A 17,187-nucleotide genomic window follows, 5' to 3' on the forward strand; every position below is an offset into this window, starting at 1 on the left:
CTATTCCGCAATTGCTTTAAGAATTTTTTTATGCTAATTTGTGTGGAAATTTCTTTGTTAATTCCTCCACCCACACCTTTGTATTTTTTGTGGTAATTCCAGTGCTGGGACAACTTTCTGGGATTTCCTCCAGAAATTCCTTTGATAAGTTTTGCGGCAATCACAATGAGATTCTTGGATTTTTTTCCGGAAATTCATTTGAAACTCCTTTGGCAATTTGTTTGTAGACTTATTCGGTAATGCTTTTGATAATTTATTGCGATAATCTTTCCGAAATATCTTTAAAAGTTCAATCAGCATTTTTTTAATAAATTCATTCTGCAACTTGTACATGAGTAAAACAGATAGCTCCTAAGTAAACCATTTGTTTCTGGGAATTCCATAATATATTTTGATTTTCTTTGAATATATATTCAGAGCTTCTTCGGAAATTCTTTTAGGAAATGATTCGGGTATTACTTTGGAAATTATTTCGACAATTTCTTTGTGAAACGCATTGCGCCGAAAACTTTTGAAGCCAATTTCTATGTAAACTTTTTTTTTAGTAATTACATTGGAAACATTTTTCGTAACTCATATGAAAACTGCTCCGACAGTTCCTGTGGGAATTGATTCGGCAATTACTTTATAAATTTTATCGTATTTTTTCATATTTTTTGGGAGTTTCTTCGTCAGTTGTTTTGGGACTTCTTCAAGCAATGTCTTTGACACATCATTCAACGATTTTTTTTAAATTGCCTCGGAAATTTCTTGCGCATTGCTCAGGAAATTTCTCTGCAAAGAGACCGTGCGATCCTCACGACCACGAGATCGCACCATGTATGCATCTTCTTCTTCTTCTTCTTCTTCTTCTCATTTGTGATGGGACCGGTGACAGAGACCATATGCCCAGTGGGTCATGTATGCATCTTATGTATAGCTTTTTGACATGTTAGATTTTATTCTTCGGACACTATGGAAATTCATAATCTTCAGCAAAGTTGTCAAAAAGTCCTATGTTTAAATCTCAACGTGGCTTGAAAAAGTAATAGTAAATCTTAACGTGGTGCTAGTTAGCATTTTAAAACAGGTTTTGTACACATCTTAGAGGTCGCCTATTTATTATGTAAGGCCGTGAATTTGCTTCTTTTGTCGTAGTTCTAGGAATTTCACCACGGGTTCTTCCATAGATGGGGATTTTTTTTTTATTATCGTATAAATTGGGCCGAAGGGTCACAGATTTTCATGAAACTTTTTCCACAGGCAGGGCTCATGGATATATGAACAAAAGAAAAATGAAAAAATAGGGTCGCCTATTTTCCCAGAAAACTCAGGTGGAATTTTTTTGTTTCCCCCTGACACTACTTTGAAAAATCATAACTCAAGAACAAAGCATCGTAGGAACAAAGTTTTTTTTAGAAAATGAAAGAAAATTTTCTCAAAAAAAAAAAGAACTGGCAAAAGTTTTTCACAAAATTTTCCACAGTTGAGAAAATTTGTAAAGAAAAGCCGGAAAAACTATGCCCGAACTAGTGGAAATTTCTCAAAAAAATATTTTTGAGAACGATATTTTATAAGCTTTAATCGCTGACATTTTTGGAATGCACTTTTTTTTCGTTTTTGAGATATGGCCAATTTTCTTTGAAAAAATGTCCAAGTGTGCCATGTAAGCTTTTTCTTTGAAAAATCATAACTCAAGAAAGAAGCATCGTAGAAAAAAAGCTTTTTTTTTTAGAAAATGAAAGCAAATTTTTTCAGGAATCCAAAAAAATATGAAGTAAAAAAAGTTTTTCACAAATTTTTCCAGCGTTGAGAAAATTCATAAAGAAAAGCCGGAAAAACTATGTCCGAACACGCGGAAAATTTCCAAAAAATTTTTTTTGAGAAGGTAATTCCATAAGCTTTGATCGCTGAAATTTTTGGAATGCACTTTTCTTTTCTTTCCTGAGTTATGACCAATTTTGTGAAAAATGACCATGTAAGCCTATATTATGTTCGAACATAGTTTTTCCGGCCTTCCTTTATGAATTTTCTCAACGGAGGAAAATTTTTTTCCACTTCATATTTTTTTGGAATCCTGAGAAAATTTGCTTTCATTTTCTGAAAAAAAAACTTTGTTTTGACGATGCTTCGTTCTTAAGTTATGATTAAAAAAAAGGCTTATATGGCACATTTGGACATCTTTTAACAAAATTGGCCATAACCAGTGCTGTCATGGTAAAATCAGAGCTGGTTACCCAAGATTTCTAAGTTTCAGCGCCCACTATACCGGTACGCCCCCACTATTTGTTTCTGTCATTATCGCGGAAGGGACATTTATTCTTAAATTCCTTTCATGAGTTTTGCAAGAATTCTTCTTAAATATTCTAGGAAAATCTGCAGATTACCTGTAGATGGATAAATTCCTTTAGGGATTTCTAAGTATTCTCAAACAATTTCCGGTAAATTTACAGAAATAAGATTGCCGCAGGATTTCTGAGAATGATTTAAACAAGAATTTTTCTAAGTATCCTACATTTTGATCCCTGTCAATGAATTTCTTTGCAAACTTTTTTTCCGCCTGAGATTCCTTAAAGTATTAAATATTTAGGAAATTCATCCAAGGATTGCTACATAAATACATGATTGAATTCTTTCATTTGTGAAGGAATTACTTCAGAAATATTGTCAGAATTTCTTCCAGGAGTTTTTCTTTGGGATTTCTTCCCAAATTCTTCCAAGCTTTTGTCAAAAAATTTTACTAGGAATTTCTCCAAAGATTTCAGGAATTTCTCCAAATATTTCTTTGGAAGCTGCAATTCCAGGAAGTTTTATTTTCACAAAGATTTGGATATTTTTTCGGAAATTCCTCTAGGGGTTTATTTTAGAATTTGAGGGGGTCAGAAGCAAGGAAGTGTAAGTACCGTAATCCGGGGTACCATTGATCAGCGGGGAAACATTGATCGGCTTGACTGACCTCATGAATTGTTCAAACAAGCATTTTACATTGAATCAGTTTCTGCTATCGAATGGTATATCATAATCTGCTTTTATTTAGCTATTAAATGACATGTAATTCATGAAAATTGAATTTCATAAACATTGAAATAAATCGATTTGTCAATAACTGTGTTTCGTAGCGCAATGAGATACATTGTCAAACATTCATGTATGGCATGAATACTAGATACAAAATGAGGTTCAAAATCACTGTATCACTTAAATATCATATCCTAGAGTTTGATTTAATGAACTGAACTTTTATGAAAATGCTCTTTTTCAATAAAATATACTATTTATTGAAAGTAGGCTATCAATTACTTAAGCAATTGCCTACCTTTAGGCGTTATTTGCGGTTTGGAGGTTTTTAATCCTAAAATAACTCAAAAAGTACATAACTTGTAAGAGTTTGGACTATATATTCAAAATCAGCGACCCCGAATTTAGTAAGTAAGGGTATTTTCGTTCGTCACAAACGAACATTGTTAACTTAGGTGATCAATGTTACCCCAAATCAACATAATCAAGAAATAGATTAAAAAGCCTATTTAAACATGCTTGAAAGTTTCACAATACTTTATCAAACAGCTTAACGCATACAGAGAGAGTCAGTACTTGTTTTAAAAATATAAAACGTGTAACGTTTGCCTTAGCAAGGGAGTTAATCAAGAAAAATCGAAAGTCTTGATCAATGTTACCCCGGCTTACGGTAACAGAAACCAACTTTCCCGTAAATGAGGTTTTAAAGTTTTTCATCAATTTTACATCCCATACACAATGTATGGAGTTTCATAATAGACCCTATTTTCAACGATTTATTGTTATTTTTATAATCATTGTAAAAATAATCTTAAAAAAGTTTCTGAAAGCTTGAACCTGAAGAATTTTTTGATATGTTCAGCTCAAAATCGTCAAAATGGTCACTTACACCCCTTTGATTCTTGGCCCCACAATTATGATTTTATTTCAAACACTTTTTCAGAAATTATGACCTGTTGGAATCTAGAGAGAAGTTCTAATCTAATCTAATCTAATCTAATACAAACGCAGCCAGTACGAGAAAGCATCCTGGAAAGTAATCAGGTTAGATTAGACCCAATTACTTTTCTTGTCAATATTGAGGCTTGCAGCATATCAATAATATGGTGCAAACGTCAAAGCGGCCAGGCCTACTGCGTTGTATTTGCCGCAAAGATGATTCTTCGAATTGTCTCGAGTTTAAACGATTGTTTTCCGTCGAAGCAATTCTATAGAATCTGCAGGGGAGGAGGGATGCGTGGACATACCGTACCAAACGCTCCAAATATGTGTTAAATATGATTGAGAAATATGGGAATATGTAAATAATGATACTGAATGGAATATGGTGAATATCGGAAAGCTCTCACCTATTTAGCTTGTGCGGTCCGAAGCTATCTTGATAATCCCCGAGATTCTAAATTTCCAATCTGCGTCTGCCGGACAATTGGTAGTGGTAGCGGCACACGACAAAACGCGAGAACAACGACGAGTTTCGTCACTTTTGACTTTTCCCGTTTCCGACTAATTCTACGACACGAAACTACTGAACTCTCCGGAACACGTAGTACCGGCGGTCACGCCACGACCGGAATCGCGGAAAAAAGGACAGCGGAGAAACTTTATATTAGAACACGCTTTCATTTTCGCAATCAAAATATTTAGCACTTTTCTATCTTAAAACATGGACTGGAGTCGAAATTTTCAATACTTGAGGCGTAGCACCCGCCGAATCACACACAAATCTTTGCAAAATCAATCATTGACACTTGCGCACTCGCGGAAGAGCCATCCGGATGACGTAACACCGGACAAACCGTCAGCGGAATCGCGAGAAAAAAAAAAACTTTCGAGCGCGAACGAAACCACGACAAGCAGATCAAAACACGTCTGCACGCGGCAACGCCTACTGGGCTTTTTTTCCTGTTGGCATCTAGAGAGAAGTTATGACAAAACTGGCCATCCTGCTTACTTTCGATTCTCACCAATTATTGATGGCGCTATGTTGAAGAATTTGTGAACATGTTTGAAAAATAATTATTGTATGATGATAATATTCACCATTTTCTAGGCGCATTAGTTCTATGCTGCTTCAGTACCAATATTCACGGTTGAATTGAATGTACATATTACTTTGAAATTATCGCTTTTTAATTGCGAATGATATTTCCTCTTGAATTTTCCATGAAGAAACATCGTTGCACCTTTGGTTTCGATTAGGATTGAAAAAAAAAATGTGAGTTCCCTTTTGGGTAAAGTCCCTTTAAACAAAAAAAAAATATGAGATGTTTATATTTTTGTTTAAAACAAAAAAAAAACACATGCATATGGTTATCATTGATGGTGAAAAATTGTTCAACACAGATTTAAAACAGTGTTATTGGTAATCCTAATACGGTTTGAATTTAGCTGGAAGATGCCCTTAAAGAGGTGATCACGACGCTTTGATGTATAAATCAGTTTTATTGGAAGTTTAAAAAAATGTTATAAAAATCTCTTATAGAGCAAAATAAAAGTTTGAATATTTCTTAAGTTATACAGGTCTGTCAGGTATTATTTCGTTCGAAGAGTCCAATAAATCTTTTTTTTTAATGACAAAGGTATGTATGTTCAAGACAATCCTTTTGCTTTCTAAGAAGTTCCTGAAAGATTTCTTCAGTAATGTTTGTGAAATTTCGAAAAAAAAAACTTCAGAAAAATCCCTGGATGAATATCTTAACAGATTTTACAGAGATCTCTTAAGACATCACAGGGGATTTTGATGGAACCGCAAGAGTAATTTCTAAAAAAAAATCTTGTAGGAATTTATTCAGAAATCATTGGAGAAATTTTTCAAGCAATTCTTCGAGTAACCCTGGGAAGAATTTTCGAAGCAATCTCAGTAGAAATTTTAAGATAAATTTCAGAAAAACTAGCTGAAAGAACTTTAGGAAATCACTTTTTTTATCTGTATTAACGAGATTGTTGGCTAAGTTCATCTCGGAACCCACGCTTTACTTCCTTTCCGAAGAAATAACTCACACTTTGTGAGTTTGTCGGAAGTGGGATTCGATCCCAGGTCCTCAGCGTGATAGTCAAATCTTCTAACCATCACACTAGGTCCGCACCACAAATCACTCAATGAAATTTCATAGAAAACCCTAAAATTCTAAAGAAGTCTCTGGAGATAAAAATTTCTCTTCGAAGGAATTTCAAAAGGAATCTCCCATTTGGCTTTCCCGAATTTTTAAAATTTATTCCTCATTCCCACAGCATTGATGTCAAAGAAGCGAATAAGCACAAAGCATAAGAGCATATGAAGTCATTTTGGAATATTCAATTCAACTTAATACGTTTATTAGGGTGTTCCAGAACAAATTCTATCAAAAATACAACTTTTAAAGGTTTTTCGGATTACAAATATGATGATTACATATCATTCTTTTAATTTTATTGGCATACGTGGTTCGAAGAACTTGTAGCAAACAAGTATAGCTTTCTATTTTTTCCGGTAGAATTAATTTTCGACGAGTTTTAGTATAGTTATGATTTTTGGAAGTTCGAAAATAGTCGAAAAACACAAAATTGATTTGATGAACCTCTTAATTTTAATGGATTTGGCCGAAAATTTTGACCAGTTACTTCTTTTTGGATGCCAATCCAAATATGGGAGTGGACTTGAGAATCAAATATTTTTTTTTTTTAATAGAGAGGTTTCCGATGAATTTTTTAAATGAATTTCAAGAAAGCTTTCTGAATCTATTGTTTGTGAAATTTCAGAAGTAACCCATATTAGGCCGTTACAAATATTTATTTCACTTTTTGTCCCACCTCGACCATCCCCTCGACCTTGTCCCCTCGACCATCCGAGGGGGGGGGGATAAAAATAATAAAGCATTTAATCTGAAAAATATTAAAAACTCATCGGATTTGTTGAAGAATTTTTGGCAAGACCCGATATTTTGATATATATTTTTTTATCTGCCCCCTCAAAATGCTAAATCCGGCCAAAAATTTTTGAAGGGGGGGGAGACAAAAAGTCAAAATTAAATTTGTGTCAGCCTTAATCCATTTAAAAAAATTTCTTGGAGAGGAAATCCCTGGAAAATAATCTAGAGAAGAAAATAGCCGGAGGAGTTTCCGAAAGAAACCTTGGTAGATTTTAAGACCGAGATCCTGTAGTAAGTTCTGAAAGAATCCATGCAGACACATGTACAGAAAAGGCGAAATAAGGTAGGGATTTTATGCAAGGTTCCAAAACACGAGATTCCTGGAGAATTTTCTAAACAAATCCATGAAGCGATATCGGAAAGTCCAGGGAAAGTTCCTGAATTAACTTCTAGGGTTATGTCAGGCATACGTCTGGAGAATTGTAAAGGAAACTACGGATTTTCTAAAAGAATTAAGTAAAAATAACCCACCATCAGTCGCATCAAAAAAAGTTACACGAGCGGTCGCGTCGTGTACTCAGTACACGGCATACGCTTTCAATTATGGTTTACTAGATACAATGTTGGTGTCTTTAGCAAAAATGGCCAACTGGATAATGCGCGTCTGATAGTGGACATGTGGAACCGGTCAACACGATCTGGTCCTGTCCCGGGTGTCGGAATGGCCCTCGCGGGAACCTGTTTCGAGGACATTTCAGTTATGGCACCAAAACTAGGCATCCGACGGCTCTATCTTCATGATTTTCCATATCCATTATTTTAGTAACCATGAAAATGACCAGTGACCTCCCTGACCAACCCCTGGCCACCGGAATGTGCCCTAGAGGAACCTGTTTCGAGGACATTTTGACCATGACCCCAAAACTAGGCTTGCGACGGCTCTATCTTCACGATTTTTCATATCCATCATATTCAGTGCTGAAAAATTAATTTCGTCTTATTTAAATTCAACCACCTACAGCTCATTTTAGAAGCTGAACCTGAGAATATGATATATGAAAAACTTGTGCGGCTAAACCAGTTGTGCAAGAAAGTCACGGAAAAACCGCAATTTTTCGAATATTTAAGGTAAATGTCACGGACTACCTTTGAAAAATGCCAAATGATATTCACCGTGAATATCATTCGCATTTTTTGAAGGTAGTCCTTGACATTTACCTTAAATATTCGAAAAATAGCGGGTTTTCCGTGACTTTCTTGCAGAACTGGTCTAGCCAAGTTTTCCATATACCATATTCTCAGGTTCAGCTTCTGAAATGAGCTGTTGGTGATTGAATTGAAATATGACGAAATGAATTTTTCAACACTGATCATATTAGTAACCATGAAAATGACCAGTGACCTCCCTGACTAACTCGTGGCCTCCGGAATATGCCCTGGAGGAACCTGTTTCGTGGACATTTTGGCTTTGACGCCAAAACTAGGCGTGTGACGTCTCTATCTTCATGATTTTCCATATCCATCATCTTAGTAACCATGAATATGACCAGTGACCTCCCTAGCCAACCCGTAGCCACCGGAATGTGCCCTGAGGGAACTTTTTTCGTGGACATTTTGGCTTTGACGCCAAAACTAGGCATGCGACGGCTCTATCTTCATGATTTTCCATATCCATCATCTAGGGCAAATCGCCAATTGTTACACACCTTAAAAACTCGCCAATTGTTGCACACCTCATAAGAAGAGCATGGAGTGTGCAACAATTAGCAAGTTTGCAAGGTGTGCAATAATTGGCGATTTACCCTAAGTAATCGTGAAAAAGACCAGCGCTCGCGGTTCCTACTCTGTATGAGGGCGGTCATGCATATAATTTTCGCTTATAGCATGATGAATCTGTTAATTTGATACATATTTGCCTCCCAAAAGCGTTTATTGTATTGTATAAAAACATGTCCAATCTAGTTTTGTAATTTTCGAATAGAAAGAAATAAAAAATAGTTTTTTTTGCTTCACGGAGCCGAAATTTTTTGTTTTGTGATTTTGGTTCCCAACTGATTTGTATACAGTCATACCTCGGTATGACGTAGCCTCGATATTACGTAACTCAGTATAACGTAACTTTTACCTCTATATAACGTAACTTTTTTATGGTTCCAATGTTTTGCTATTTGAATAATAAGCGTGATTCACGGAATAGTCTTTATGATATTACGCTCCTTCTGGAACCATAGCAGACTTGTTTTGCGTTATACGTTTCGCAGTTATATGATAGTTTTCAGTGTCAGAAATTGTGTTTAGCTGCTAACTGCAACATGTTTACGTTTCACTTTACGAATGAAATTGAGTAACTGCAACGCCTGACAGATGTTATAAAGCCATCAATTAACGTAAAATGAACGTGAACTTCATGCGACTGTTCATAGGCCAGAGGAACTTATTCACCTAGCGTGAATGAGGATGAAGTATCAGTTACTTCTGCATTTCGTTATATGAAGATCCTGCTTTTTCTCTTCGTTTAATTCATCCACATTCATTCAATTCCTCCAGCCTATTAGGGCAAACGTGGCACATCATTTTGACGTTTGGCGGTGCGATAACTCCAAATTTGTTGAACTTACCGGACTTACAGGTAAAAAGCATTGCAGTTAAACCGTTTGCACCGACCGAACGTCTACCGTACTTATTCTTGACATATCATTCCTACTGAAACATAACCTTCCAACTCCAAAAGACATGACAGTAGACAGCAGTGGAAGAAAATTCGGTTTCATGCGATACTGCGAGTTATAACGCCGGGACAAGTCTGCCTAGTCTTAGAAGAACCCTGAAGAAAATCGCTCAAGAAATTCTCTGATAAATCCCTACACACTCAGATTCAATTTCGCTGTTCGGTAATTATTTTACTGGAACAATTCGGTAAAGTTAAAAAAACACCGAACTCCGGTAATTATTGTTCGTTTTACAAGTGTTCGGTATTTTTTTTACCGATCGATTTGTGATTTAGTCACCATCTGTCAAAAATATCACAGTACACACTGTAAAATGAAGAGATTGCCGTATCCTGTAAAAAAATACCGAAAAAGTACAGACTCCTCACGCTTCATTACCGAACTTCTGTAAACTGTTTGCTTCTGTCAAAGCCGTCACACCGTTGACATACTTTCCACTCTTGTCAACTTGCTTCGTGAATGTTGTATCAATTTCTAATAGAAAGTGAAGTTATCGAAAGAAAAGTGAAGCGATTGGATCTTACAGGCCCTATCATCATCGCCACAGCAGTTGCGTAAGCATTCATACATTAATTGTGATAACTGCGCATTAATAACAACATGTTGTTCCATGTCCTCCTGCGTGCCATTTACATGAAAACTGTCTTGCTAGATGAAACCTCGTCCTCGCCTATTTAAGCAGATATGCATTTGAATGTGATAATGTTACCACCTACTTTACTATTGTGCCACATTTTGCCTAATAAATGAATAAAATCTAAATTATGTCTGTTTTCTAATTTAACAATATACCGAAGTACGGTAAATCTCCCAAAAAACAAAGAATTACCGAAAACCTACGGTAGTCCACGACACAACATTACCGAACACTCCGGTAATTTTTGACAGCTCGCCGAAAATCTGAATTACCGTACGTTCAGTACTTTTTTCGATTACCGAACGAACTATACCGAACGTTCAGCTGTTGAGAATTCGGTAAAAAATTACCGTATACTGTAAAATAATCTAAGTGTGTAGATAAATTTCTTGATAAATTTCAGGCGAAATTTTGTGATATATCCCACGGATTAATTATTTCGGTGGAAATATTGCAAAAGTATTCTTAGTATAATTCCTAAAGGAAGTCATGGAATAACCACATGAAGAATTTACGTAGAAATGCCACGTGCAGTACCAGAGGGAATTTCTGAAGGGATTCAAAGCAAACTTCTAGAGGAATCACAGCGAGAATCTATGGAAAAGGGGAAATTCCTGAAGGAATCATTAAAAGAAATGCGTTGAAAGAAAATGTGGCATCCCTGGAGTAATTCAACAGGGTTCCTGGAACCAGCAATCTTTGATTGGATCTCTGAAGAAATTCTTGATGGTTTTTGCCAATATCCTAGCTTTCGGAAGAATTACCGGTGAAATCTCTGAAAAAAAAAAAAATAGAAAAGAGTTCAAAATGTGCTACTGGGTGAATCTCAGCAAATACTTATTGAGCAGGAATAGTTGAGGTATTAGAGCATTTCAGGTATGACTGGGAGAATCTCATTAGAAATTTTAAAGGGAATGGCAGGATGAAACCTTGCAAAAATCTCTGGAATCCCATGGGGAATCCTAGAGAAGCCACAGGGGAAATTCCTGGAGGCATCATATCGAGAACTTTTGGAGTAATAGGACAGATCGGTGGAGTACTAGATTTGTAGTAGCGAGCTGAATTTTTGTATGGTGAGAGGTTCAATTCTCCCTTTCTGCAATGAAATGGTGCAAAAAGCGTGGGTACTATTATTACTTGCCTAATTTGATGCTGTTTGAGCAAAAATTTGGGCAACAGTGTTATTGTTTCCTCCATTTCTTGCAACATAAACAACATAGTTATCCATAGTTTAGCTCAAACTGCATCAAATTAGGCAAGGAATAATTATACTGCACGCCATTTCATGGTCAAAATGTCAGGGAGGTCACTGGTCATTTTCATAGTTACTAATATGATGGATATGAAAAATCATGAAGATAGAGTCGCCGCAAGCCTAGTTTTGATGCCATGGTAAAAATGTCCTCGAAACAGGTTCCTCCAGGGCACATTCCGGTGGCCACGAGTTGGCCAGGGAGGTCACTGGTCATTTTCATGGTTACTAAAATAATGGATATGGAAAATCATGAAAATCGAGCCGTCGCAAGCCTAGTTTTGGTGTCATGGTAAAAATGTCCTCGAAACAGGTTCCTCCAGGGCACATTCCGGTGGCCACGGGTTGGCCAGGGAGGTCACTGGTCATTTTCATGGTTACTAAAATAATGGATATGGAAAATCATGAAGATAGAGCCGTCGCATGCCTAGTTCTGGTGTCATGATCAAAATGTCCTCGAAACAGGTTCCTCCAGGGTACATTTCGGTGGCCACGGGTTGGCCAGGGAGGTCACTGGTAATTTTCATGGTTACTAAAATAATGGATATGGAAAATCATGAAGATAGAGCCGTCGCATGCCTAGTTTTGGTGTCATGGTCAAAATGTCCTCGAAACAGGTTCCTCCAGGGCACATTCCGGTGGCCACGGGTTGGCCAGGGAGGTCACTGGTCATTTTCATGGTTACTAAAATAATGGATATGGAAAATCATGAAGATAGAGCCGTCGGATGCCTAGTTTTGGTGTCATGGTCAAAATGTCTTCGAAACAGGTTCCTCCAGGGTACATTCCGGTGGCCATGGGTTGGCCAGGGAGGTCACTGGTCATTTTCATGGTTACTAAAATAATGGATATGGAAAATCATGAAGATAGAGCCGTCGCATGCCTAGTTTTGGTGTCATGGTCAAAATGTCCTCGAAACAGGTTCCTCCAGGGTACATTCCGGTGGCCACGGGTTGGCAAGGGAGGTCACTGGTCATTTTCATGGTTACTAAAATAATGGATATGGAAAATCATGAAGATAGAGCCGTCGGATGCCTAGTTTTGGTGCCATAACTGAAATGTCCTCGAAACAGGTTCCCGCGAGGGCCATTCCGACACCCGGGACAGGACCAGATCGTGTTGACCGGTTTCACATGTCCACTATCAGACGCGCATTATCCAGTTGCACTTTTTTGCTGAAGACACCAACATTGTATCTAGTAAAGCATATAATCCATAATTGAAAGCGTATGCCGTGTACTGAGTACACGACGCGACCGCTCGTGTAACGGTCTGGTTCACAAAAAAGTTACACCAGCGGTCGCGCCGGTGTACTGAGTACACATTTAAAATGTGAGGTTAGAATTACGTATTTTTCGAGTACTTTCCGTGCATTTTTTCATTTTTTTTCTGCCTTACTAGCAAGAAGAAGAGTGGATCTTGGAATAGGACCAACACCCGGTTCAATTTGGTGCGAATTTCGGTTATTTTTTTGCATTTTTCTGAGACGCGTGTACTCAGTACACGCAAGCGACTGATGGTGGGATAATGAAGGATTTCTCATTGAAATATTCAAAGACATTCATGGCAGAATTTCTTCAAAATTTCCTAGACAATTATTTGAAGGAGGAATTTGTGAAGATATGGGAAATTTAAGAAATCTTTGAGGAAATTTTTCGAATAAAACTTTGATAAACTTGGCGGGTAATGAATTACGATATTCATGAAGAAATCTTCGAGATTTTTATTTTATGGATATGGATTTGGATATGGATTTATTAAGAAATCCCTGTTAAAAGTTCCAATAAAACAGGTTGCACAAGGGCACAAAAAATGGAAAACTCACAGCGTCGTAAACACATTGACGAACAAACAAACAAACTAAAGATTATATAGGAGGCTCTTTCGCTCTTTCGAAATTATATTGCCAATTTTAAGTGTAGTGCAAACAAAAATTTAAATATCAGGAAGAAAGTTTTTCTTTTGTGGGCGCAACAACATCGAAAATATTAAAGAGGTAATTCCTAGAAAAGGGGAAGAAAATTGTCTTATTCTCCATTCCATAACATAGCTTTTTTTCACCTTCGGGGGCGGGGCGCTAAAGCTTGGATTATTCACAAGGGTCATTTTTGTATGTCTGTGAGTGTGCAAACATATGGAAAAATCACGAGATTTTTTTTTATATTTTTAAGCGGAAGATAAATATCCAATATAACAGTAATTTTTACACATGTATATGAAGGCACAAAAAATTAGAAATTACCATATAGATATATTTAGGGTGGGAATGAGTAGATTCCAATGTCATAAATGAAACTTTTCTACACCTATTAATGCAAAAGTTGGAATATTCACAAGATTCAATTAAGCTGGAATTCGTGAGGGCGTAAAACATCTAAAATCACATAGAAGATTTTTCCAAAAATGCGTAAGAAAAATTCACAATATCGCAAAAGAAAATCTTCATACAAGTATGGGTCTTTTCATAGATCACGTAGACAAAACAATAACCATCTCAGAATTCCCACCCCCTCGTAGACTTTTGTCCATACAATAATTTTAAAATTTGTATGGAGCGTAGACTTCTGCAAAACTATTTAAAATATATTTTTTTATATACTTTGAGTATTATCGGCAGGTTTGTTCTCCTCGTCATGATGTGTCTGTCCGCCAACCTGCCTGAAACTTGGTCGTATAACTTCAATATGTTTCAAAAACTGCCAATGACGAAGAGAACAAAACCGCCGAAAGTAAATAAGCTACCCTATTTGTGGGCGCACAGCTAGTAGTCATGGGAGGGGTTTTGAGCGTTAAACCATTCCCATAGTTCCATATAGTAGGCGTCTCTGCGCCTTTTACTTTCAGAAAAATCTATGAAAATCAGTGAAGAGAATTGTCAGACAAAAGAGGCACAAAACAAGCAACAAAGAAGGTGCGACGATTACTCTTTATCCCTACTGGTAACAGATAATGACATGATCTCGAATTTTTTTGTTGCAGACAAAACGGAAGCTGAATTTGTTGCGTACTTTTCAACTCGTGAATAATCAATTATTGCTAACCCAAAGCCGAAACTGTTTGATGATAGAGCTTCACCAGAGTTGCAGTGATTACCGACTCCAGGTATCAGAAGGCCAGCTCCAGAGGCACGTTATCCTCCATTTGGGACATTTGTGCCATCGCCATACATATAAGCCTATTTCATCATTTACCTGAGGGAATGGGACAAGGGATGGAAAGGGATTAGGAAAGGGAAAGGTGATGAAATAGGAAGGGGTGCCCTAGAAGAGGGAATAAACGCATAAGCGCAATGAGGGCTCATAGCCCATACCACAACGGGTTCAATCAGTGCCCTGAAAAGGACATTGTAAAACGCATAAGCGTAAAGAGAGCCTATAGCTCATTGGAGGTAGCTTGTGACGTCATGCCTTTTTCAATATGACATTGACAGGCACGTCATCGAAAGCATCCTCAATATTCAAGAAATCACTCAAGCAGAAACTACGTTTGAGCGAGTACTTCCTTGAAAACGTATACAACTTTGTGTAAAAGAGTCACTGTGGACATCCCAAATTTGGAAGCATGTGAGTTCACATGAAAAGGCATGTCAGCCAGACGAACATCACAGATGTGATAATCGACAATGCGTTTCTATCATTTCAGAAAGAACGAGGTAAACAGATAATTCTGGAACTCTTTCCTTCTTTATACAACGCACGCACCCTTTCGGGATAAAACTATGAAGTAATTTCACGCCATGAAAATACCCAATAGCAAACTACAAGAGTTCAAAACATGAAATACTCAAATCCCTTTGGAGAAAAATAGGACAAACCCCCATTTGCACCTGGAGATTTGAAGTAAGCAGAGCTTTTTAGGGCCCACTAAGTCGATTATATAGCTATAATTCTCAAGCGGAAGCTAGAGATTCGTAACTATACAAAAGAATTGTTTATCCGAAGATAATTTGAACTTGAACAGATCAGAGTTCCATTCAGGAATACCTCTTACGGTCCGTAGAGACGGCAGAGGACAAGCTTCTTTCAAAGCAATAGTTATGGTATACCACCATGGAGGGCGTTGTAGGTACAAAACCACAATGAAACTCTCTTGGAGTAGCTATGGAAGCGAGTTATCCATAAAATGTGGTCGCAACCAATTAGTACAGGTTCCCCAGTTTGTTGAGCAGGATTACCTGAATACGCAAATTTTGCGAAGGAACACTCAAAAGTGCAAAGAAGGTCAAATGGAGACTCCTCATCTGACACATGCCAATCAGTCAAGTCATGAGTTGGGTTAGGTGCAATTCCATGTTAAGTTATTCATGAACTGTACTACCTAAGTAATTCATCCAACTGAAGCATCTCAAATTAATGTTTGAGCTACTTCAGATGATGTAATCATCGTAGCAATACTGCCAAATACCAGCGAAAAGATGCTGAATACAAGAGCTTGCTTGAAGGCATCCATAAGGAAATGTTGAAACATACTGTTAACGTTATTCTAAGATATAGCATGCTCGAGGCACGACACTTCATTTATAATGAAACAAGCAAACAGGGTTCACAAGGTAACCTATACAGAAGTTACCCTACGAAAATGAACTTTTCGAAGTAGAGCCACTTGGGCTAGGCACGCTTTTTACGCTAAAAATTGATCTGAGTTTTCCTAGCCGTAGCCACTACCCAAACTAGACAGGATTACACTCTTCACAATCACAGCACAAAAAGGAAACATCAACGACAAACCAAATCGGTGTCAATTGAAAATCGTCAATGACGAAAACGCATTAAGCGAAACCATAAAGGTAGTAATGTAAGCTAATTTACAACATTTGCATAATCCTGCCCTTATTTAGCCTCAAATTTGAGACTTAAGAAGGGCAACTGATTACCTCGGAGAAACGCAAGGTCCACTGCACTATTGCTCCGGTTAGCGCAGTAAGGGCGTAATACTGTGGAGGACGCCCTAATTCTCCATAGGCTCCGTTTGTGGTTAGGTTTTTATTAGACCCCCCTAACCATTCATTCCTTGGCACGGTAAGCATAAAGCCGCATAACACCATGAATTAGGGGTCACCCGTTTAGTGGACTCTTACCACTGGATCAGGCGGTCCGTAGTGTTATTCTTAGCCAATTGAGACAACCGCTACCGACACTACACAGCTTTCTAGGCTGATCGGGAATAGAAGTTAACATTGATGGTAAACTTCCAAACGAGCCCGAACAGCCTGAAAATTTTTTTGTTGCAGACAAAACGGAAGCTGAATTTGTTGCGTACTTTTCAACTCGTGAATAATCAATTATTGCTAACCCAAAGCCGAAACTGTTTGATGATAGAGCTTCACCAGAGTTGCAGTGATTACCGACTCCAAGTTACCGTTCGAAAATCGCAATGCAAGGCTTAAAAATCTCTGAACTCGTGGTGTACGATGTTAATCCCATTATTTTCAAGTTGGGACAAACTTATGTCGCATGGGTTTGTTTGTCGCAACGAATACAGGTTGCGACATTGTCATTATTGTTGCGCGATGGTTGAATTTTGATTCACTGATGAAAATGCCGCCTTTTATGTGCATGGACCTACAAGGCGCAAGCATAACGAAAAAAATGGCAAGGCAATTTTCTTACATGCAGTTGGGCGGAAAAAATCCGTATTTCACTGAGAAGTTTTTTCTAACATGTATAGAAGCCCAAAAATGAAAAAAAATACGTTGTTTTATTTATATTTACGAGGGCGCTCATC

General features: G+C 37.4%; 1 protein-coding gene across 2 annotated transcripts in view; it reads right to left on the minus strand.

The window, feature by feature from the left end:
* LOC109432643 (D-beta-hydroxybutyrate dehydrogenase, mitochondrial) overlaps positions 1 to 17,187 on the minus strand; it is a 573,848-nt gene that overhangs the window by 91,151 nt on the left and 465,510 nt on the right. The gene's annotated exons all lie outside the window — the stretch shown is intronic.

The sequence above is a fragment of the Aedes albopictus genome, chromosome 3 (assembly GCF_035046485.1).
Source record: "Aedes albopictus strain Foshan chromosome 3, AalbF5, whole genome shotgun sequence".
Taxonomy (NCBI): domain Eukaryota; kingdom Metazoa; phylum Arthropoda; class Insecta; order Diptera; family Culicidae; genus Aedes; species Aedes albopictus.